We start from the raw sequence: 24331 nt of genomic DNA, 5'->3' as shown, positions 1-24331 counted from the left end.
AATGGTGATGGCAATTTCCAGAGTGCACGATGTGAGATGTGCGCGCGGCGCGGTGTTAACTTTGTGTGTGTGCGCAATTGAAGTGGAATTAAAAGTTGAAGTGCAATTTTTTAGGTGAATGCAGTCACTTTACACAGCACAGAATTAGTTCATTTCTAATTTATAGGTGCAATTAAAGTGCACTAAGAATAAAATTCATAAATCTTCAGCTAACTGACCGTGATTTTTCTGAAAACTCTTTTTGTTCCTTCTGATGCAGGCGATGTGGGCACCCGGTGTGCCTGGAATAATAATGGTTCGCTCTTCCCCTTCATGCTCTTCCCTGTCAGTCTTCATGGACTTTATTAATCTCAGGGAGATGTGATGGCTGTGTGCTGGCGTGCAGCTTTTCTCCCTCTTGGTCGCTTTCCCATCGTCTCCCCCTTGGCACAGAGAGGCTGGAGAGGGGATTCCTACCTCTTCGTTTCCTTAATGAGCTCTGAGTCTGCTGATGAGCCTGTTGGCAGGGCTGGCCCTGCAGAGGACCTCCCTCCAAAGGGACATGGCCAAGGGATGCCACTTGTCCCTGTCATAGCCGCTGTGTGCAGCTCCATCCAACTGTGCATCTTTGCCAACTGCCATTCATTTAAGGGCCTGATTTCCCTTCCCTTCCCTTCCCTTTTTCCTTTTCTTTCTTTCCTTTTTCTTCTTTTCCTCTTTTTTATCCTTTTTTAATACCACTATCATTACATCTGCACACTCAGTCATGCAAAAAATTACACATTTTTGGAGATTTCGCTCACTCCCTTCTCAGATCTGCTTAGCACTGCCATCACCATTCAGTGAGCCCCAGCACAGGGCCATGATGTACTGGGGTAAAACAGCATGGCTTAAGCACCGAGCACTGGTAAGCAGCATCTCCCATCCTCCTTCCATGCCTCAGTTTCCCCCCACATCAAGACATGCAGATTCAGGGGGTTTGGCTGCAAAAGCACTTGCAATCACTTTTATTCTCCCAGAGGAAGGAGGATGGATGGGCACAGTAGGACCATGCCAGCAGCAAAGCCCATGGATGAAGGCAGCTCTGCCCACCTCCTTGCTCTCTCCTCCCTGTGCTGTAAACGCTTTGCAGTCCGGGTGTGAGCTCAGGGTGGAAAAGCCCATATTTTCAGAACGGCGATGATTGAAGTAAATCTGTTGCTTTGAAAGGAGGGGCAGAGGGCAAAATAAAAGTTATTTCTTTCCTTCCACCTCTCGCCCTTGAGTGGGAGCTGATAAAAATCCAAAGGCAGGTCTCTGCTCCTCCAGGAAATCAGACTCCACTCCGCCTTTGCCTCAGAGCCGTGCGGATAAAATATTAAGCAGCGGGGCTGGAGCGGGTACAGCAGGCATAATCAGATGAGTAGTTAAAGGTCTGGCATCCTTTGGGGACACGTGTGATTGATCAGCCCTTGCAAAAATAAATAACCCGGCTCTTCAGATCTATGTAGCAATTTTAAATTTTTAATAAATCTGTATGTATGGTGAAGGATAAGTCGTCACCCTGCACTCTGTGCCTGTGATTGTGGGTGAATTCATCATACTCTTTCTTTCAAAGGACTCCAGATCCCGCTGATAGCAGTGGCAGCATTTAGAATTCTTGTCCCATCTTTATCTCTCTGAGGTGTGATAGGAGCCGGGCTGGGGACCGGCCATGCTTGGGATGCTCTGACAGCGAGCAGGGAGTGGGGGGGGGGAACCCAAAACACAGCCCTGCTGCATTTGCTGACCCCTGGCTTGCAAAAGGAGGACCTGAAAGGTGGTTGGTACCAAGGCAGGCAGCAATGGGATAACGCCACAGCCTGGTGGGCACGGGGGAATTGTGACAGCAGGCAGATGGCACCTGCAAACTAATGAGGGCAGGGTGCTTCTCCGTGCTTGGCACAGGGCTCCTGCCTCGGTCTGGAGGCAGAGGGGAGCCAAGCGGGCACAGAGGTGCTCCAGGTGTGGGGAGGTGTCCAAAGCTCGGGCTCCGGCAGAGCCGCGCTGCACGCTGAGCCACAAGCAGCCGGAGCAGCGCAGCTCCCGGCCGGAAGGACTCGCTCATCCGCTTCCAACTTTTGCTAACTGAAGCTGACCTGAACAGGACTCCAGCCCGGCAGAGGGAACCGCAGGGCGCGGAGCGCAGCGCGAGCAGAGCGGACACCCGCGGTGCGCGGGACGCTGCTGCGGGAGGAGCCGAGCGGCAAAGATGGATTTTAGGCGCCCTGTTCCTCGCAGATAACGCTCCTCCTTTAGCAGCTCTGCTTTCCTCAGCGCTCGAGCTGCCTCAGGCTGCAGCCCGCTTCTGCAAAGAGATTCTGCTGCTGCTGCCGCCTGCCTGCAAAGCGCAGCCCACGTTGCATTCCGGGACACGCGCGTTTGCAGCATGCAAGACCTCTTAGCAGCAGAACCCAGCGCTCACCCCTTCCCCCTGTAGCCGGGCTGTTGCAAAGCTCCACTGGACGGTTAATTTCGTTAATCACCCCCAGCTGACTGCACGCGCCAGGTGCGCAGCACAGCTCCACACACATTGAGGACCGCCTGCAGCACGCGGCCCTTGGGTTCTGCCTACGTGCACTGATTGGTCGGCCCACAGGTGTTAATTAATGCCCAGCTCTTAAATGAGCGGGGCTGCACCAGGTGGGGGCTTTTTGAGCTGCGTGTCGATGGGAGTTCAGAGTTTTGCTGTTGGGAGAGGCAAAGGAGCTTAAATGGATTGCGAGTTGAAGGGAGAAGCTGCTGGAGCAATGGGAAACCCAGTCTTGTGTAAAGATGAGTGATTTCCAGGTAACGTGGTGTTTTTTTTCCTCCTGTTTTTGGGGCGTTTTTGTGCTTTTGGAAGCTGCTTGCCCCCCCCCATGAGGGTGAGCAAAATGGCGGTCGTCTCCTCAACCCTCTTTGCATCCCTCCTGATTGGGAGTGTTGGTCACAGCTGCCTTCATCTCCCAGTTCCTTTAGCATTCTTTGCTGTTTTTCCCCTTTTTTTTCTTCTTTATTTTTTATATATATATTTAAAAACAAACAAACAAAAGTAAAAAACGAAACAAGCTTTTGGAAATGAGGCAAGAGAGAAAAGCCCAGCCTAGATCCAAATTACCTAAGGAGGGTGTGGATGCCCCATCCCTGCAGGCATTCAAGGCCAGGCTGGATGTGGCTCTGGGCAGCCTGGGCTGCTGGTTGGTGACCTGCACACAGCAGGGGGTTGGAACTGGATGAGCATCGTGCTCCTTTTCAACCCAGGCCATTCTGTGATTCAATGATTTCTAAGTTTTCCCTGGTGGAAGGGAAAGCGTGGAATGCAACAAATTAACCAGGAAAAAAAAAACACCCAAGGAACTGGAGTGAAAAATGGGCTGGGGGGAACAAAACCCAGTGAGAAAGGCAGGCTGGTGCTGGAGCCCAGCAGGCAATAGAGGCATAGTGTGGTGGTGAAATAATTGTGCCCCTTCAGCTGACGTCCAGCTCTGCTTTCTGCCTTGCTAACCCAAGCCTGCCATCCTCTGTTAGCTCTTGCAATATTTTATCTGCCAGCTCTGACTCTGTTTCAGTGGCGATGGTGAGGACTTGATTAATTAGAAGAGATCTCTTTTAGCCAACCAGCCCGGCTCTGTGGGGGGAAGGCTGGGAACTATTTAAAGGGATGAAGATGTAGTGCAGCAGCTGCCACCTCTCTCTCTGGTTCTGTGCTCACTCACCTATCTGCAAATCCATCTCCTTTTGCCCTCTGCCAGTAAATCCCAGCGATCGCTGGTGCAGAGAAATAAAAGTGGGGTGGGCTCCCAATGCAGGGCGTGGGTTGATGAAAGCCAGTGGGAATGGGTTTGGGGCAATGTAAAACTCACCTGCACGCTCCTCTTGTTGATTATAACACTGCCCAGGGAGGCATGGATTGGGGGCTGTGGGTCTCCAGGAGAAACCCAGCAGTATGGGCAGGTGGCAGGAGCATCCTCCCCATGTTTCTCGGCTCATTATGGCCCAGCTTTGCCTTCCAGTGACACAGGTAATGAATCCTCTGCAGGGTGCCTGCTGGCTTTAATAAGCTGGAATGAACCGAGGGGGAGAATTAACCTGGCAGGATTAGCTTGCTCTGCGGCGGGATGCTGGGAATGGCTCCTCCTGTGCCGTGCAGGGAATTTTAACACTTCTGCTTCAGAAAGCACCGAGTACCTGCTGGGCTGGGCAGCAGCATGCAGGGCAGCAGCACCCTGCTCTGGTAGTTTAGGATGCTGTGTGGACCTGCTTGGGAGGTGCACGGGCAGCATGTAGGGCTGGTTTTGGCTTGGGCTCCTGAAGCCTGGTTTAACACAGCACTCAAATGCAGAGCTAGAGAACCTGGTGCCTAGAAACCCTGCAATTATGGTGCATTTGGTTGGGTATTTTGGCTTTTTGTTGTCAGCAAATGGCTTAGTAATGCAGACCCCTGTGTGTTTAATGCCCTAACAGCCAGTGGGATGCTCTGCTTCTGTGAGCTGCAGTGGGGCTGCAGCTGTGCCAGAGCTCCCAGTGCTGCTGCTGCATAGCACTGACCCCCAGCCCAGGCTCCTTGGGGTCACCCCTTTGTGCCATTCACACGGTGTGTGCAGCCCACCAGCCCAGGGAATTGGTGCATTGCACTGCCTGGTGCTGCTGGGAGGAGGTGGGTGCACAGGAACCTTGCTTTTTGCTTTGCTTCCCACCCATGCACAGGAGACCTCGCTCCACGTGTGCATGGTGCATGCATGCTAATGCGCCCTGCATGCAGCTCCTTGGCAGAGCCTTTAAAAACAAGCATGGGTTTTTGAGAAATCCTCGATGGCACTGCTTGTAATTATAATGTAATCGGCGTAATTGAGTGCCTGGGGCCCATCTTTGGGGCTGATTTGCATGTTCATAACACTACATGGGGTTAGACCCCACCTTCCCCTGCCTGCATTTGTGTGGCTTTTAGGGTCTGGGGTTTTGGGGTCCCTTCCTCCTGGTGGGAGCAGATGGGGGGGAAAATGAGGTTTATGAATTCCTCGTGGCCCCGCCAGCCCCTGTTGGAGAGCCACCACAGCTTTCCATTATTGATAACACCCAGGCTCTAATGAGCTCCCAGTCTGGATTAGCAAATCATTTGCAAGCTGATCTGGATTTCCATGGAACATGGCTGCTCCTCTGAGGGATGTGCAGGCTTTGGGCTGCTGCTGCTCATCCAGGGTGTGATATCCATCCCTCTGACGCAGGGCTCCAGCATCAGCCCTGGGTTTCCTGCTCCATTCCCCTAGCTTGGGTTCCTGACAGCAGGGCACATCTATTAAAACATTTATTGTTTTAATTGCCATACAGCAGCTCTGGGAGCTGCTCTGTGTGCAGCGCTGCTGATAGGCACGGTCCTGCTCCGCTCCTTTGCAGAAGGAGAAAAGCAATCCCAGGAAATAGGGCTGGACGATGCTGTTAAATCCTCTGGGGATTTGGGAGGATATTGTTTGTGCTTCTTGAATCATGACTTTTGATGTGTAATAATATATCGTGCAGTTCTTGATGGCCAATATCGCATTTACTTTAAATGATGTAATCAGCCCTCAGCGTCTCAGTTGATTTAGTCAATTAAGTTTTTAACCTCATGTCTTCAATCTCATCTGTGAGTAATTTAAATGTGGTGATTTTAATGAAAGTACATCTACCTGTTCATTTATCCAGACGTATCGTTGCCCTTTAGGTCTTCTTGTGTTATAGGGACCGGTGATGCTTTTTCTCTTCTGCCTGCAAATGTTTACCAGCATTGAGGGGACAATGCATTGATTGGCATTGGGCAGTTGGAGTTTTTCCTCAGTGCAATCCAAATGTAACAGATGCCGTGATATCCAAATGGAAGTGACTTTCAGAGGGGCAGGAGGCTTGTGGAGCTGTGTTTAATCTTGAGAGGATGTCATAGAAGCATAGAATGGCTTGGGTTGAAGGGGATCATTGAGTTCCAACCCCTGTGCTGCAGTAGAGATGGCAGTAATTACCCCCCCAAAGCCAATGCAGGCACGGCACCCATTGGCCATTCATGCAACGCTGCAGGTTTTTGCATTGTGGCTGCAGAAAGGCTGGGTGGGGAGCATGTCCTGGTTGGGATTGGGTTCACCCCACACCCAGCTGTGCTGCTGTTACCTGAGCTTGGGGCTTGCAAAGCAGCCACGTCCCTATGGGAGCAGTGCTGGGTGTCCCAGCCCCATCTCTTCCCCAGCAGGGTGGGTTGGAAGGTGTCCCTGGAGGAACCCCAGAGCCCTGCCCTGCTCGCTGCTTACGGCTCACGCTAAATTCAAACTGAGAAAATGCAGCTGATGTTTTCTAGCCTTCGTTGGCGTTGCTAAGAGAAATCAAGATAAATGACCCGGGGCTCTTTGCTGGCTGGCTCTGCCTGCTCCCAGCCACTGGATGGGATTTCTCAGCCCCCCAGCACAGGGATGCTGTGTGTGGGCTCAGGGCTGTGCCTGCTCTGCAGAGCGCTGACGGATCCCGTGGGAACATCTGTGGTGCAGTTATTGGAAACCAAACCTGGGAATGCTGTCATTGGCTTTTTGTTCCTGTCTCATAGCTGACATTCTTAAAATACATTTTCTTTTGCTTTTTGAAATGAAAATGCTTAGAAGGGGCATTATACAGTGTTTTCTTGCAGAAGGCAACCTCCTCCTCCCCCCCCCCCCCCAGCCTGCCACCCAAAAATACTTATTTTTAAAATTTAGAGTGGAAAATGCGAACAGTTTTTGATAAAAGCATTTCTATTCATGAGCAGCAGCTCGCAGAGATTTGCAAGAAATAAATAGGCTTTGGCAGCATCAAACAAGGGGATGGGGAAGGTTTGGAACTTGATTTGGTGTCGTTTCACATGGAGTTTTAGAACAAATTCACCAAGAGAAGTGTAAGGGATGTGTTGCTGTCAATCCCAAGGCCAAACCTTGTGATGCTGGCGAGAGCTGCAACGCTTGCCTGTTAATTGCCTTCTGATTGTCTTTTGCAATGCTTTGCTCCTTGGAGATCTATCTCCATTTTGCCCTAGCACATGCTTGCCACTTGCTGGGCGTATTGGAGAGCTGGCCTTGAACTCCTTCCAGATTATTAGCAGGTGAAGGTCACTGTGCAGTGTCTCATTGGAAAGTCGATTTCTCCTGGCTTTTCAATAAATGCATCACCTCATTATCCTTAACGAACTCCGTGCATGCCATAAAGCAGAGAGATGTGGTGACATTGCGTGAAGCTGGTTTTGCAGCAGTGTTTGTCTCCTCACTAATGACCATCTCCTCCTGGTGTGGGACGGGGACCCTGGGCAGGAGAGCTGATGCTCCCTGCTGTAGGACCTCACCTGGTCTGGGTGCTCCATCATGTACAGGTGAGTGGTTTGAATGAATCCCCAGTGCCCACTCAGAGATGCTCTCATCTCAGTGTGTTTTCAGGCTGGTGCTGGCTCTGTCCTGCCCTCGTTCTTGCAGGCTTGGGTCTCCTGATGCTTATCTGGGGCTTCTGCTGCTCCTGCCACAGGTGCCATAGATCTGCAGACGTTGGGGAGCAGTAGGAACCCTACGTGGATGTTCAACCTGTTCATGAGGAGACAGCATGTGCTGTGGGGGCTTTGTTTCCAGCTGGGAATTGCTTGGAGCCCGCTCATCCCCCACGTGTACCTAAACACATAAGGGAGAGCAGAGAATTGCCTGTGCCATTTTCTTCTAAGCAAGGATTCAGCTGTGGCTCTGAAAACAGAATTAGAGGTAGAGTTTAATCATACAAGCTCTGGAAATAGGGTAGATTAAATCTTTTTAAGGAGGGTGGCTAAGCACTTTATTTGCTGTGCAGGAATCTTCAGGGGGTCAGAGACCAGAGAACTAGATTTAAAGCTTTTAAATTCCTTTTTTTTTTTTTTTTTTTTAATGTCCTTTCACAATGCGCAGTTGGAAAGGCTTTAAAGTTACGATTAAAAAGACAGAAGGATGGATGGAATGGAGACACTTGTTGAAAATAGACATTAATAATGTGTTGAGTTATAATCCTGAAAGCGTGGTTTTTGCTCTTGGGATGGAGTTTTTGGGTGGGGAGGACCTTCTGGTGGCTCTGTGCTTTGTGTTTTTGGCAGTGCTGGGTGCTGTGCTCCCCTCATTTCAGGGACCTGGGGCAAGGTTGGCCTTAGTGTGGATCAGGGCTTTGTTCTTACAGCCCAGTCCTCCCCATGCTTTACCAGTGGGGTTGTCCCCATTTGGTTGCCCCAAATGCAGCCTGTTCAGGGACATTGCTTTGATCCCACACTGTCTGCACTGGGAGTTCTTAATGCTCTTAAAAAGTTTTGTGCAGCCTCATGTATCCCCAGGTGACCCCTCTGCACCCCCTCCAGCTGCGCAGCATCCTCTGCTGCCCACCCCATTTCCAGAGCCCAATTCCACTGAGCAAATGAGGCAGAGCATCTGATCCCTCCTCTTGGTCTGCCAGTGAATTAGCACTCCATTAACTTAACGAGAGCTCTCCCAGCCACCCTGGATGCTGCCAGCCAGGGAGTGGGACTGTGGTTTTTCCAAGGGGTTTTGGGGCTGTTGAGGCTTTGCACTGCTGCGTGGCTCTGTGTTGGTGTTGGGCACAAAAAGGAGGGATGCTGGAGGTGCTAAGAGCTGTGATGCTGGGGGCGCTGTGATGTTCACAGACGTGACACAGAGCTCGGTGTCATTGCCCTGTATAAGGGGACTGAGCAGGGCACAGTGTCCATCTGAGGGCTGTGCTGTCTGCATGGCAGCCCCCAGCAGAGCCAGCTCCCTGCCCAGCCTTTGTTTGTTGATAGAGGTAAACGTGCAATTTCATGGTTTGATTACAACGAATTTAGCTGACAAAGTTCGTGAGCTGTTAGGAGGAGGTGAGAGGAGGGGGATGACATGAGGAGGACACGTACCTGAGCCACTGCTTGATGGTGTGAGGTGTGTCTGCAGGGAGCTCAGGGTTTGGGGGTGGTGTGGGGCTCAGTGGGGGTTGCAGAGGGAGACTTGCATCCTGTGGTGGCACTGCACATACTGTGAGCTGCTAGCTAGGCTGGAAGTCTTCTCAGATGGCTTCTAGAGCCATTGGTTGTTACATGGAAATACTTCCAGGGTTGGAGCCCAGATGCTGCAGTGGCAGACACTTGGAAATAGTGCCATCTGGGTGCTTTGCTTGAGCCTCTTGCTTTGCTGTACAAGCTGGTTTTTCTTCTGCTATTGATGTTTCCATGGGTGTGGGGACTGACTTGAGAGCAGCTCCTCTGCAGCCCCCTGCTCCCAGGTTGGGCACAGCTCCCCCAGCAAAGGCTTTGCTCCTCCAGCAGCCCAACTGCTGATGCGCTGCAGTGGAAACCAAAAGGCAAAGTGTCAGGAATGATCTAAACAAATATTAGCCAATTAATATTACATGCAGGGGAGCTTAGGGGGGAGGAGGAAGGGGAGATCTTGCTGGAGGATGCGCAGCCGTGCGCTACCTGTCTTGCATGGCAATGGCTGAGAGCCCCAGGTGGCACAAGCAGGAGCCAGCAGCGTGCTTGGAAACAGCAATGTGGGTGTGAGCACCCTGCATGGCTTGGGTTAACTTTCCTAGACCAGACTGATGTATTTCCAGCTTGGAAAATGCTGTTGGACTTCACTCATTTTGTTGGTTTTTTTTTTTTTTTTTTGGTGTTGCTCAAAGGAGGAAAAAAAAAAAAAGCCCAACCTCTCAGCATCAGTCACTGAGCAGTCTGTTGCTATGCATGGTTGTGGATTCAGGCCATAAATACCAAATGGCTCCTCTTCCCTGAGGAAGGCAGTGCTGATAGGAAAATGGGCTCTGCGGGGTGTGGGACCTCGAGGTCTGGTACCGTTTGTGCCTTTTCTTAATGGATGTGGTAAATGAAAGCTGGGGGGTGATGGAAGCTGTACCGTAGGCAGTGAGGTCTCACCAGGGTCTCAGATGCCAAAACTCATAAGGGGAGGGGCTCCAGGAAGACATGCAGGGCATCAATCTCATTCTGATGATCTCTCTGAAGAAATCCTGTAGCTGCTGTCTGTGTTTGTTTAGCATTGCCTTTGGGTGGTAATTAGCACCCTCTGATGGGGAAATAGAGACTTTGAACTTTTTTGTTACTCTCCCCATGGGCCAGCATGGCAGGAGGAGCCGCTCCAGCTGTCAGATCTCTGCTCTGGAGGAAGCTGCAGGCATGGGGTGGAGATGACAGCTTGTTACAAGTCCAACTGTTAAATAAATAAACAAAACAGCTCTCACCCTCAATTCTGTGGGTGAAAGAGTGGTTGCAGAGGAGACTTAATTAAGTGTGAGAAACTCGGCTCCCCAGCAGCCTGCTTCCTCTCCTGCTGATGCCAGCTGAGTGGCCAATCTTCCACTTAGCTAATGTGTGGCCGTGGTGCTTTTGAGGCAATAGATCTTTGCATCCATCTGATTGCATCAGAGCATGAGGAGTGCAAAAGGGAAAGCAGAAATCAGCTGTCTTGGTAATGAATCCCAGGCTTGAAGTGTCTTCTGGAAACGTGGGAGGAAAGAAAACCCAGGGAGGGAGGGAAACTTGAAGGTGTGTTGGGAGACTGGGGGCAAGGCTAAGAGATGAGACCACCAACAGCCAGCACTGCGCTGTACTCCATCCAGTATCCAAATTTCAGTCTTCTAAGAGGATTATCAGGTGCCTGTTTGAATTACCCTGACATGAACAGTCAGTCAGAAAATGTACATTCATTTGAAAGGTCAAGTACATCTGATTCCTGCATTTGGTATGCTGGGGCTTATCCTTTCAACTCGGCCTTCCTTAATGAGATTCTTGTTTCAAAGCGTGGCTCTGGGTTTGACGAAGTCAAGTGTGGCATGGATGGTTTTTGTTAACGTGTTTACCCTTTCATCTGGCTGTCCTTTGGAAGCAGGCTTTGCTCTCTGCTGGTCAATAGGGATGGGCAGGAATGAACGTTTTGCAGGAGGAGAGATGGAGATGCGAGAGCGGAGCCGCGCTCTGCTGAGGATGTAGATTTGCGTGTGTAAGTGGATGTGACAAATGCATGCGGATGGAGAGGAGGCTGGATGCTCTGGGACACAACGGGGTGCACGGCTCCCTCGGAATCCACGGCACAGAGAACGTTGAGTTTGGCCTGCAATAGCTTTTCTTGATTAAATTAACACGTATTGATATTTCTCCTGTTGTTTTGACTTCACAGGCTGTTTGAATTCAGTCTTGTCACAACAAAATACAAAGGAGGTTGCTCGGAGATTGATTTTATTTTTTATTTTTTTCCCCCTTTTAATCCTGTCTTTGAAGAAGAGTGTTTTAAAATTTTATTTCTTTACTTCCAGGTTGACAGCCGGGGAAAGGCTGCAAATGTTAAAACTGTTGCACAAATAATTATGCTAAAATGCCGAGCATACATTACGGAGGAAGATGCTTGTTGATTGTAAAGTACGAATCAATTTTCTGCGTCACAAAATTACCGTCATCGGAGCCGGCTTTGCTGATTTATTCCCTCAGCTGATGGGTTTGTGGCTGCAGCCTGCTTCCCCCGGAGAGGTTTTTGATGGGTGAAGCTTTGCTTTCCCCTTTGTTGTCACTCCCCTCGTTGCCCCCCCCCCCCGCACTGTTCTTAAAACGGAGCCTTGCGTTTGCACGCCGCATCCCAAAACGCTCTGCCAAGTTAAATAATGTAGTCACAAAACCAAATATTGAATGATGACTGAGGGAAGGATTAAGGGAGGCAGCTGAGCAACAGAAGAGAGATCCTCGAGTGTTTTGAGCACAGGATGGGGGTGTGCTGTGCTGGGGGAGCCCCCAAGGCTGCATCCCTATGGATGAGGGTATGAGATGTCAACCTGCTCCCATCCTATCTTTATAAACCCCAATCCTAGGCTTGCCTGGAGGTCTTCCCTCCAAACCAAAATGGCAGCAGAAGGAATGCTGAGCACGTTTTCCAGTCTGGCTTTAACCTGTTGGGTGCAGTGACCAGATGGTGGGTGGCTGTCCAATACTCATACAGGGAGAAGTAGATGTGTGGAATGAGGGCTCTTGATGTAGCACAAAAACTGATGTAAATGGCTTTTGGATAGCTAGAAGAAAATCTACGATTCCACTAAATCTAAGAGCTGGAAACTCAACAGGCAAGCCATGAATTCAAGAGATGCCTTTGCTGTGATAAATTCAGAATACTGGTTGGGAAAGAAGCATCGCTCATCAGGGAGGGTGATGGGATCTTCTTTTATTCTGGTTGGTCTGGAGCAGCTTGAAACGTTATTTAGGATGAATTCCAAGGTGATGATTTACATGGCAGGTGACACTAGAAAGCAAATTATTCTAGGAAGAAGCATGAGATGGGATGTATTTACTGCCTGTCTGGGCAAATTATCCGCTCTCAGATGTCAGCCATGTGTTTGTGTAGAAAATGCCTATGTCTGAAATAGCATATAAAGTGGATGCCCGAAATAACGGTTAATAAAAGCAAAACCCCTTTGGCTGTCGCTGCGTCCTTTGCACCGAGCTCTTTGTAGCTCAGCCTTTGGAAGAGCCAATGTCAGGGACAATCTGAAGGTGGTTTTGAGTGAGCAAGCACACAGCCCAGTTTAATTCGCACTGCAGGCCTGGCTTTGCTGGGAACAGAGTGGTGATGTGTATTTGCACGGGTGCTGCTGCTCACAGCGCTGTGTGCTGCAGGTATTGGAGCTGCTAAGGGCAGCTTCTCCTCCCTGCTTACCTCTGTTATCGTGTCCCATCCCACAGGAAGACTGCTTAAAGGCAGGCTGCTCCTCTGGGCTCACACAAACGACCCAGCGCTGGCTGCTGTTCCTCAGTCTTGTCAGGCTGGCTGTGATTCACTCTAAATATTTATCCCTCTTCACCTTGTAGCTCTGACTGATGAGGTTTAAAAAGCAATAATAAAACAGTGAAGTGCAGGTGGTGAGCTCTCCAAGCTGGTGATGCTGAGTGGGTTGCAGCTCTCGGACTGCAGTGGCTGAGGAATGGAGATGCAGTTTTCCAGCCCTGACCACTCTCGTCCCTTTGCATCGGGATTGCAGGAGGCCGCATCTATCACAGATGGATCGTGTGTGCCTTTCAGATGTCTTATTTCATTTTTTGTAATCCTGAGATGGATTCCGGGAGGATTGCTTTTTATTTGTGTGCATGCCCGTGGAGAGCTCAGGATCTCATCTGGCGTTTAATTATACACTTCTGTTATCTAGCAGGTATTGTAGGTGGATGTGTAAATTAGAGTACTTCTGTTTACATAGAAATGAATGTATGGTATAAAAACAATTTACTTGTAAAAGACTCATCCTGTCTCCCAGAATATGTTTGAATCGTAACACAATACAAAGTAATTTAATCCTTCCAAACCCATACGTTGTTTGCCTCTCATTTTTCCAGCAAATTTTACCTTCATCAAAAGATAAATCAATTTGTAGCAGCTATTGGCAGCTATTTAAACTGGCGAATTGAACAGCTTAATTAGAGAAAGTATATTAAAGGCTCAGGGAGAGGCTAACACGTTCCGTGCCTCCTCTGGGCTGTGCTGGTGGGAGGAAGATGCTGGGGGCCCTATCCTGGCTGTTGGTGGAGGAAACCAGGTAGAAAGCAGCTTTTGGAAGGGGTTTGGGTCTGTGCGTGCCCTGTGGTTGTTAGGGGAGCTTTTCCCACAGCTGTGCTCTGCAGTGTGACATGCCAAGGCTGCCCTTTCTGCAGAGGCTGGCTTGAGCACGTGTGGTTTTCACAGAGCCATTCAGGTTGGAAAAGACTTCCAGGATCCCCCAGCCCACCTCACTGTGCCCACTGCCACGTCCCTCAGTGTCCCATCCCCATGGTTGTGAACCCCCCTGGGATGCTGACCTCACTGAGCCCTGGGCAGCTGTGCCAACAGCTCACTACTCTTCCTGAGACATTTTTCCTAATATCCATTTTGCTGAGCTGAAATCCCCGAGATTCACAGCATGTGGGTTGGGTTACAGTTTAAAATATATATATATTTAGCTAATTTAAGCTTGAACTTGAGGTGCTCAGAAGTGGAGTTGATATTAGGATAGCCTTGCTTAAAAAGGAAAGCATTGTCAGTGCAGACTAAGGCGTCATCCATCTGTTCCTGAATCTGTTATCAGTCAGTGTTCCATGTCTCTGTTGCAGTTTGGGGATCCTGAGGGGAGGCAGCAGCTTCATGTGGGCTGTTCCTTCCCTCCTTTGCTTGGGGGCTTTCTTGCACCCAACCCACCCTGAATCTGCAGATCTGGTGATGCTGGGAGCCATGCAATGCCCTCTGCTCCTCCCTGTGGGGACAGGGCTGCAGGTGGAAGTAGAAAGTAGAAGACTAGGAATGTTATGATGGGCTAACACCTCACATTCATGGAATCATAGAATGGCCTGGGTTGAAGAGAACCACAGTGCTCATCCAGCTCCAACCCCCTGCTGTGTGCAGGTCACCAACCAGCAGCCCAGGCTGCCCAGAGCCACATCCAGCCTGGCCTTGAATGCCTGCAGGGATGGGGCATCCACAGCCTCCTTGGGCAACCAGTTCCAATGCATCACCACATTCCTCAATCTTCATATTCCTACATGTGTATATATATAATTTTATCACTGTAGATGGCTTGTTGTGCAGTAACATGAGTGCATCTGTGCACTGTGTGTGCACTGCAGGTGTGTGCTGCACATGCACTGTTTTTCTTGCCTCAGCACAACGATTTCCTAACGATCTCTTACCCATCTGAGACGGATTGCTTTTCATGGTTCAGTGGTCGCAGCTCAGACATCCATTTCAATCAATAAAACAGTCAAAAGAGAGAATAGATTTACTTGTTTCTGGTTTTTTACATTTAATTGAAAATTTTCGAGTGATTACAAACATAGATATTGTACAGATTGCAGAATTCAGAAGACAATAAGTGCCAAAAGAAAAATCTCCGGAGCCCCCAGCACCCCTGTTCTCCCTTGTGTGTAGATTCTTCTCTTTTCTCCTGGCTTGTAAAATCTGGGTGGATTTAATAGAGTTTCACCTAGATGTTGCATGGAGCATATGCAGTGGTCTGTGATGAGCACTGTTAAATCCTCTTACCTGTGACAGGGAGAATCCATTCCCCTCTCACAGCTGGGGCAGTGCTGAGCCCTGAGAGGAGCCCAGCAATAGAATGGTGCTGTGAGCTGGCCGGTGATGGAAAAGGGCTGTGGAAGCTCTTCTGTTCCAACCACAAGGGCTGAATCCCCTGTAATTGCCTAAATTGCAGCTTGGAGTGGTGGGTGAGAAGCTTCCCTTTCTCCTAGGGGGTCTCTGGGGAAAACTGAAAAGCCATCCCTTCTCCCTTATTGTAAGCTTAATAAACCTGGAGGCAGCGCAGCAGCTGAATGTATGGAAGCCATCGTCTGATAAGCTGAATGTGGGAAAACTTCAAGAAGGCATTGAGACCCCTTGTGCCGCCTGCAAAATGAGGTCTGATTTCTCTCAGAGTTGTTTTTAATAGCTGGAATTACCAAAGATCAGCGTGTGCTGGTTGACGGGACCGTGAGCAAGCATCCTGTTTGGTGCCCATGGTGATATCATTTACACTGGCATTTATGCGATAACCTCCCGAGCGCGCGGGTCTGCTCACAAATTAAAGCTGAACCTGGTCTGCCTGGTGTGCTGCCTCCCAGACACTGAATTTCCTGGATACTTTTATTGTCATGTCTGATTTACTCAGCTATGCTGACTGCTGGAAGAGTGTTTGTTCCTGCCTGGACCACAGTGTAGCTCTGGAGGAGCTGCTGTCATCCTCCATCTCGTCACAGGCAGCGCTGACCGATGTCATCAGGTTGTGGTGAGCGTGGCTCTGTGGTGTGCACAAATCCAGGATGCAAATGCAGTCTTAAGTTGCGCCAGGATGGGTTCAGGTTGGGTGTTAGGGAGGATTGGGGCAGGATCGTAGAAATCTCTTCCACCCTTAGTGATTCTATGAGGTCAGATTGATTGCCACGAATAAAAGCTGGTGGTAGGAAGGTTGGGTCTCTGTGCTCAACAGGTTGAAGTAAAATAAATGGCATATTTATACATATGTATTGCTGCTACTGGAGAAGTTGCTGGATGAGTGGCGATTCCCCTTCTGGCAGCATTCTGCCTCCTCATCCCCATGGTTGTGATGGCTGTGATGGGTTTGGGGTGGATTTCCTTTATTTGTACACCTCCCCAGAAGGAAATGTTCCTCTTCAAGATGCTCATTTCCTTTTGTGTGGGTTTTTTTTGTGTGTGTGTTTTTTGAGCACAAAATGAAATCCTCCTTGAAGAAGGAGCTTCAAATGGAAAACTCGGGCCAGCCCAAATTAGGGGGACTTAATTTACTATGGTAAAAACACTTTGAGAGCTGCAGATGAAAACTGCAATTTAAGTGCCTAATATTATAATTATATACTGATGTGTTTTATTAATGGGATTGAATGCTCATAGCTTTGTAGTAATGAGCTTTTTTGAAGATCTGCATAATAGAGTTTTCTGATGGTAAGGACCCTGGCATGCTGTTCCCTCTCTAAAGCTCCTTGAAACTCATGGATTAGCCAGGGACAGGGTTAATTGTTGACTTGAGTAGTAATTAGTCACACATCTCATGGAGTAGCCCTCCTTGGGGGGGGTGGCAGAACCCAAAATTCCTCTTCTAGGCATTGTGTGGATGATGGGAAGGCTTAACATGGTGGGACAAGTGACCCTTGAGCAAATGAAGTGTTTTGGGAAGCCTGGAGATGAAAGATCCTGTGTTGACAAATGAGCACGTAGCAGATTGATAGTATTACAGAGCTGTAGGTTTGAACAGGGTGCACAATCAGCCCTTTGTAACACAGGGAAAGAAATAATTTTCCTACCTTGTAGCAGCATTTCACATGCACTTCTGGTAATGAATGGGAGCGTAGCATCGAAACCACGGCTGTTTTGGTGGGCTGAGTCATCCCCACCCTGCAGAATGAGGCAGGGTCAGTGAAAATATTAACGTTAATGGTTCACACGTTCCACATTTTATCTGGAAAAAAGAAATCCTGAGTGATGCTAATGTGGATATTTAAGGAGAGGAGAGACCTTGGAAGAGATTCCAGTCTTAAAGAACCCGTTGGAATGTGGTATTTTGGTGATTCGCTTTCTTTTTTTCACGCAGCCACTTTATCACAGCTGACTTTCCTGTGAATAAATTTTGACTGGGATAAATCAACTCGCAGCATTAATTGTATTAACGGGCGCATTAATTATATGACTGTTAGTGCATAAAAATGCATGACTTTTTTACAACTGAATAAGGAGAAACCGAACAAGGAAAATAAAGTAGCGAATTGCAGGAGTGTTGGATGTTTCCTATTAGGTGTTTTTTCAAAAGACGCCCCGGTGCTCTTTACAAATCCTCCTTCCAAACGTTTCTCTCTTTTATTCAGGAGCGTAATTAGCTTTTGTTAACTTCTGCATGGGCAGTTTTCGTTTCGTGCTTTCTTTGAAAAATGTGGCTGTTTTCCTCAAAGAGCTGTAAGTTCTGTTTCTTCCCTTGGCGTCTCGAGTCCCGAATTTCCACCGAGAGAGAAATTCATGTTTGGCTCAGCATCCTCCACGCGTTTAGGAAAGGCCAAGGCTCGTTTTCACTCTTCTCCCTTCGTAATGAGCCCAAGATGTATTTTATTGGGCAACTCCATTCGAGAGCCCAGCTGCTGGGAAATGACCCCAAGAGGAGAAGCTGTGTCCTGCTCACTTCTTCCACCTCAATCTGCTGGGAGGAAGGCAGGAGGTGGGAGGGCTCCTGTCCTCTGTGCTCACCTTGCGCCCGTGTCCTTTCTGCTCATCTCTTTCGTGGTTGCTGTCAGTAATGAGATGGGAGAACTGGGCAAGGAGGCAGTTCCAGCACCACCCTGTCCACCCCCACATTATCCTGACTTATTACATTGTAATAAATTGAACCATTCCACTTCATTATTTCATATTTGAGGAGATTTATAGATTGTCCTGGTGGCTGAAGAGGCAGTGATTAAAGGAGCAGTGTGCTAATGAATGAGCCTCTGCACAAAGCCTTTTTAATTAATGCACAGCCCAGGGGCTGTAAAAGGCTTGCTGATAACAAGCCTGGCCCATTCAGGACATGAACTGACAACTTTGCACAAAATGAAGGCTTATGTGGAGACATGAGTACGGTATTGAAACGGCAATTAAGGCTAATAAAATGATTTGCCTGCCCATCCATCGCTGCATTGCTGGCCCTCCTTCGGCATTCCTGGCCCTTTCTCTGCTCCAAAGTAATGGCAGGTGGAGATCTCATTTGGCTCTTCCCGCCTTGCCTCCATGATTTAATGATGGGCTGGCTGCTGTGTCTGCTCCTTCGCGTGGCTCTCAGTTGGGCTGGGCTGGGATTTTCCTTCGAAGCCTTTGTGAAGTTGCTGGAAATTTCCCTGGGTCAGGTTGGAGCATCTTCTGTCTGCAGCCATGATCTGCCATCCATTCTTGGCTGCGTGAATGGAGGACTGGCGTGGGTCTGTGGTGGGATGGAGCTTCCTGTGATGACCACACCAGCTCTGTGCAGGGTGCTTTCCAACCTGTCTGCGCCTTTTCTTCTGTTCTGTGTCCTCATTCTGCATGTACTCTGGTGTGCAGTGCTGGCGTGTGCTGTTGGACGGGCTCCACGCTTCATGCTAGTTAATCTGTGATAAGAGACTTCTATAAAGTGCATTGAGATATGAGTCACAGACTCAATAAACAGCTGTGATAAAGTGCAAGTAGCTGTAACACCAGGTACCGTAACTAGCTGGCCTTCCCCAGGCACCTCAAACAACTTCTCCTGCCACTTTCCTGAGCTCTCATCAGCAGCATCCTTGCTCAGGTCTGCTGGTGAGAGCTCTGTGTGTGAATTGCTCATGCTATAAAGGAATTTGTCCTGTCTGTGATTGCAGAGGGACCTCAGGAGTGTCACAGAGTAGAGCTTTGTCCTTGGGAAACTGTCAGGTAAACAGTGTAGAGCGATCGTGGCTGCGCTGCTGAGTTGCACCTACTGATGTGCAATTTGTGTTGCTCAGTTGTGGTGGTATTTGAGTGTGTTTCATAGTGGTAACCCGTGTCAGTCTTGGAACAAACTTCCTTTAGTCATAGAGTCATAAAATCATAGATTTGCTCAGGTTGGAAAAGACTTAAAGATCATCAAGTCCAACCGCTACCTAACCATGCTACCCCCGTCCATTCAGCAGCATGCAACATCACGAGCTGCAGCACACCAGATGGCTCCAATGCTGCATAAAGCCTGGTGTTGGGATGCATCAGAAATGTTCTGACCCTCTGAGCTCCTCCTGAGGCCTGGGAGAGATGAGGAGCCGAAAGCTCTCTGATGTCTGATCTTCTCAGGGATCAGCTTCTCCATTTGCCTCAGTGAAGCCATGGCAAGTGGAAGCACTGCCTTACAGAAAGGAGTGCAGGGAGAGGAGCTGGAAAACTTTGGAAACATAAAATAAAAGCCAGAAAAAAAAAATAAATGATGCTGCCTGTGGCCTGCAGATTTAATGATATTTACCCATTTGATTGATGAAGATGATGAATGAGGCTTCGTGGCCTGTTGAGGGTGGAAAGTCTAAGTACCAGGATGGAGAGTGAATCAATCACTTTTGCGGCTCCCCTGCCAGATGGGTTCATCAGTTAACGGCAGCTCCCAACAGGGTCATATATTACCCCTGGCTGAGGGACGGTGTGTCAGCTAAGGCTGCTGACTCTTCCCTGCAGAGATCGATAACCCATGGTGAGAGGAAGCTGCACGGCCTAAATGAAACCACTAAAGCTCCTCTCTGACTTGATCCTTGTGTTAAACGTAGTTTGCTAGCATGCATGTTCCATGAAATGAATAGCAAGGGTTGGACCGTAGAGCACTGCGCCATGCAGCATTGAGTTCAGAGAGGTGGCCAGGTAGGTGACAGGAGGAAATGCAATATCCAACCTGGATCCTCTGCTGGCACAACTTCAGTTCCTCTTGTCCCATCTTTGAGCACCTGCAGCGGCTGTGCTCTGTCTGGGCTGGTTCCTATCGTGTCGATTCAGTGTTTGCTAACCACTCCGTGGTGATGCCCATGATATGGTTGTGAGGAATTGTTCTGTTGTTGCTTTGGGAGGGATTTGGGCAACAGAGGCTGAGGGTGGAGTCTTGTCCTCTAGCAGCCTCCAGGCATTTAACTCCTTCTGTCTCCTGAGAAATATCCTCACTGTGCATTCCAAAGGCTTCACCTCTTTTAGGCTGGGACTATATCCCTATTTTGAGTAGAGTTTATCTTGCACTTGTTACTCAGTAGAAGCATTTGAGGACATGTTGGTAAATATGGTCTGGAAAACAGCGGCACAGGAGCACGTCACCAGCTGGGGATGTGGGACGTTCATCAAAAGTTTTGGGGTTTTATATTTCCCATGTTCCGCCAACCTTGTAAGCAAAGCCACTGTGATTTATGGCTTTGTGTTACATTCCTGTGAAACTTGCAGGATTTTGATATAAAATTCTCCTGGCTTTAACTGTCAAGTTTCACCTGAGTCCTGCTTGGAGACCGTTATTCTTTATGTTGTCATTTCTGAGGAGCCTTTTACAACGGGAGCTTGGCATTATATAGCACTTAATAACAAGCAGGTTACACCCCCCAGTAAGGAACATTCTGCTATGTTCAAACCTTTTATAGCAATCATTGCAGCTGTTGATGTCCAGGACGGATGCGCAGAGTGTTTTGCAATGTGTTTGGGTAGAGAAGTGCCATTCTGCTCCAGCATTTTTTTGCTTCGTGATACAGAACTTCAGGAGGGTTTTCCATATGTCTGAGTTCAGTTGGGTAAAAGCCCCATGTTGTGTCAGTAGGCAATGGGAGGCTCCTGCTTTTGGAGCTATCCTTGGAAGGAATCTGTCCCTCTCTTGGTCTATTGAATAAGAACCCAGTGGGGGATCTTGCCTTAATTAACTGGCCTTAATATGATGGCCTTAATGTCATCTTCAGCAGAAGGGCAAAGATCCTTGCCAGGCGTGGAAGATGTGGTGGGAAGTAAAGGGAAGATGATGCTGTGGTAATGTTAGGAAGTAAATCTTCTGTCTTTGCAACATGTATGCCCAGACCTCAGATTTTAAGCAGGAAAGTGCTGTTGGCCCAGCTTGGTCATCAATGTAGGATATGCAGAACAGGCATAGTTGCTTTTTCAGCCAAGGGTGTCACGAAGGAAAGGAGGAGGGGTGGCCTTTGGGTGAGGCTGATGGACGAGGATGTCTCAGCATTGCTGTTTTCCTGGCTGCTGCTGACTCTCTGGGTGACCTTGTGGCTACCTGCAAATCTCTTTTCCTGTATTGTCTGTGCAGTGTGCTCCAGCCCTTTCCTGGGATGGGGAACATCTTGCAGCATGTGCTTATTGAGGCTTGGCTCTCATTTCAGGTTTCCGGACGCCGCTTTTGATATCAATAATAATCATGATAGTGAGAGGCTACAGATAAAGCAACAATTCCCAGGAAAAATAGAGCAGCGGTGGTTCTGCTGTGTGGGTAATTCAAGGGTAAGGAATATAGATGAGTTGTAACCAGAAATCAGAAGCACTGAGAGCTCCATCCAGGCTGATGACTGTGTGCTGGTGGTTGTTGTGTGACCAAAAACGGTGCAGATGCTTCCAGGGAGGTGCAGGAATGTGAGGGCAGTGAACAGAGCAGAGCTGGACTCTGAGCCCCAGGCAGGGAGAGCCCCAGGTAACCCGTGCTGAGTGTGACTTGCAACTTCTGTGCAAATTAAAGCTTCTTTTCTCGGGCTGAAATTGCTGGCTAAACTCCACAACTTAGATTCAGCCCAATGCAGTCATTAGAGATTGGCTTAAACTCATTATCTCCTTTTCATTAGTGTTAACCATTAACTCCGGGTAGTCCTGTTATTGATATAAATGTCTCTGAAACCTTCTGAGCTTTTGGCTTCAACAGATTTCATAAGCTGGTTGGGGAAAGTGTTTCTTTTCATCAGTTTCAAATTTGTCACTATTTTGGTGGAATCAAAGGGGATTCTTGTGTTGCAAGGCAGGGAGGACAGACATACCAGATGTACTTTGTCTCTCTCATTCATTAATTCACATACATTTATCATAAGACTTCCTATTTGTCTCCTTTTTAAGATAAATAATCTCAGCCCTTCCAATCCCTTGTCATACGGTGACAAGAATGATTTAAGGACCTGGAAAAATCCCAAATGACAAGGGATAGAGTGACTGGTATATTTAGTCTGGCCATCTCATTTCCTGAGGGCTGGAGCAGAAGATGGAGATGACCAGATTGAATGTGCTCATTTCTCTGCAGATGTCCCACTGAGCAGCATAGGGATAGAGGCACAGATAAGCATCTGTCCACCCAATATTTTGCATTTTTAGTGTATTTCTGGGCTAAGTGTGGCTTGAGAATGAAGTAAGATGAATTCAGTGGGGCTGGCTGTGTGGCACATTGGGTCCTGAGCAGGGATGTGGTTGCTGACCATGTCTGAGCTGCTCGCTGTGCTGACATGATTTTCTAACCTGACTGAGGTTGTAGCTGCAGCACTTGTTTAAGATGTGATCTAAATTGCAAGGCCTCTCTCACACGGCTTGGGAGAGCTGGGCTGCCTCGTTGCTGTTCTACTGTTGGAAGGTTATGCAGCCTCATTTCCCTACAGAATACCCCCAAGTCTTTCTCAGGTTGTTTGGGAGTCTCAGCAGGGCTGTCACTGCCCTCGCTATGGGTAGCAGCAGCTCTGTTTTACAGTGCTAACCCTATCAGAAATCACAGTGGCTGTGTGTCTCTGGTAACAATCCCTGTCTTGAATTCTACTACTTGGATGGTGGCTCGCACGCATCCCCAAAGCAGATGGAGCTAATCAATGTGGAGCTAATCCTCCTCATGTCCTGGGAGTGGTGTGAACAAGTAGTTAATGCTTGTGCAACACCTGGGGTGCCGTGGGGGGCTGTGATTGTTTTTCATAGCAGGGAAGTGGCTCTGAGGTAACGTGGGGTCCCAGGATGGGAAGTCTGGGTGCCATAGGAGGCATCAGTTCCTGGAGGTTTTCAAGAGCTGTGGAGATGTGGCACTGATGGCCATAGTGGGGATGAGCTGGGGTTGGGTTTGATGACGGTCAGTGGTCTTTTCCAACCTTAATGATTTTATATCTGTGTGCTGGGAGGGGTATCCATAAGAAGCATGGCTCACCCGAGGGATATCTCCCTTGCTGAATCCCAGGTTGGTTTGTTTACGAGCTCGCTGGGAGCTCATATGGAACAAACTATTTGAGAAATCTTTCCCTGCAGCCAAGCCTAATTTGTCCTGTCAATTCAGTGCTTGCCTTCCCTCGCTCGTGTTTAGCACCATTGATTTATTGGATTGCAGGAATATTAAGGACCTCAAACTATTAGTCCTGATTACAACTTCTTGGCGGCTTCATCACTCCACAAGCCCCACCATGCTCTCAGCACACCTGAGCGCCAATTCCCTGCTCTCCTGTCTTCCTCATCCTCTTTTGCTCTCCCACATGAGCTCTGCTTGCAATAAGAGATGAGTCTATGAGGTTTTTTTTGGGGGAGGAGAGGAAGCACAGAGCAAATAAAACAACTTTCTCAAGCTGAGATGGACTCGTCTGGAGCAGAACCAGAAGGATGAGGTTGCTGAAGTCCTTGCACTGATGTCTTTGCTGTTGGAGCTCCCCTTGTTCCTCTGCTGCTTCCTGTCCCTTTGTTCTTTTGGGTCATTACCAGACATCCTGCAGACAGTAGTGATTCATTCCTGTAATCAACATCCTAATTAAAGGTCTTGAGTTTTTTTTAATCTGAGTGGCCCGCACAGTCTCTTCCATTCTCCCATTTCTGGTTCCTGAATGCTTCCAGGAGGAAATGTAGTCTTTATGGCTGTTCACTCACCAGGAACACATTTAGCTCCTCTGGAGAAAGGGAGCAAACAGCAAAGACGTGCTGCAGAAGCTTTGCTTTTGAAGCTGTCGCTGGCCTGGATCAGGAGAAAAACAGCCTCAGGCATCAAGGGAGGGGGAGAGCAGGGAATTTGGGGCGAGAAAAGTGCTGAAAGGAACAATCTGCAGACAGGCATGCTGCATGCAGAGCATAGATGGGTGCTCTGCAGAGGGCTGTGCATACATTTTCCTTGGGATTGAGGGGCTTTTTCTATAGGGGTGCTCAGCCCCAGCTGGGCGCTGCAGTGTGAGGATGCAGTAGAGCTCATCACAATGATTGGCTGCAGGAGATTCTCCTCGCCTGTGCTGATGGATGCGGAGGTGAACTTGAGAGAGTGCTTGTACCCAGGCTGGTAATAGATGAGCTTGTTTAGGGGGCAGTGAGGCAGGAGCCGACAGTGGCAGCAGGTATTCTTGTCACCAGACCGTCCCATCTGTCTTCATTGGCTTTTCCAACCCTCCTGTCCTTTGCTT

Source organism: Centrocercus urophasianus, unplaced genomic scaffold (assembly GCF_019232065.1).
Source record: "Centrocercus urophasianus isolate 14NV4802_14NV808 unplaced genomic scaffold, USGS_Curo_1.0 seq_37, whole genome shotgun sequence".
Lineage (NCBI taxonomy): Eukaryota > Metazoa > Chordata > Aves > Galliformes > Phasianidae > Centrocercus > Centrocercus urophasianus.
Note: the sequence above shows the minus strand (reverse complement) of the source record.